Source organism: Lindgomyces ingoldianus (genome assembly GCF_010093535.1).
Source record: "Lindgomyces ingoldianus strain ATCC 200398 unplaced genomic scaffold BDR25scaffold_33, whole genome shotgun sequence".
In the NCBI taxonomy this organism is placed as follows: Eukaryota; Fungi; Ascomycota; class Dothideomycetes; order Pleosporales; family Lindgomycetaceae; genus Lindgomyces; species Lindgomyces ingoldianus.
Genome location: NW_022985194.1, coordinates 386253 through 387186, shown reverse-complemented (window position 1 = coordinate 387186; position 934 = coordinate 386253).

Below are 934 nucleotides of genomic sequence, written 5' to 3'. Positions count from 1 at the left end.
ACATTAACTATATTACTAAGCTTAAGTTTCTACTAGCCTTCTGCACTGCCTATAACTAGTTAATTATAAAGGAGAATATCTGCGCAAGCTTTTAAAGCTCTAGGCTAGTTCCACATAACTGTTACAATCCTTGCTTCGGGAAGCACTCAGGTCTGTAGATATTCCTAGGGGAGAAGTAGGACGGGAGGTAGGGGCCAATCCGGTAGGGTGTACAGTCCTACGTACAGGCTATTGGGCTAATGGAGGGTGATGTAGGGAGACTAGATTGTGGTTTGCCCTTAATGCGGCAGTAGGGTGGCTGGGTTAAACAGTCCTTGCAGATAGGGTTAGAGGTATATATAGTGTAAGATATATAAATAGTATTACAGCTCTTTAGAAAGCTAAATGCTACTTAGTCTATGTAAAAAATAAACTAAACATTAAACACACCTTCTAAAGGTTGTTTAATATAGAAACTATATACATATGTAGAGGACGCTAAGGGGAGTTAGCAGGAGTTTGTAGGAGCCCTTTAAGAGGGGTTTTTATAAGCTCCCTTAAGCTCCCTTAAGCTCCTTTTAATTTGCAGCCTGTCCTCTTATTAGACAACGCATTCTTTTATAATCTTAAGTAGCTGCGCTACCTCTGCGTCCTCTAATTAGTCTGTAAGCGAGCCCTGCCCTAAACTGGCTAGATTATAGAGCACTACTAGTAGGGTTACGCTAGTCTAACTATAGACTGTAACACGCTGCCCTCTCTCCCTAGCAGCGTCCTTACTGCTCTGCTTACACAACTATGTTAGTAAAAGTTTATTTATAAGGTAGGTGTCTACCTACTAAAAAGCATTTCTAACATTTATTTATTTTATACTAAATAGCTTGCTAGTCTTATTTGTTTTACTATCTTTATGTTACTTATTATTTTAATTCTCTTTACTAGATAAAGATAAGGCCTT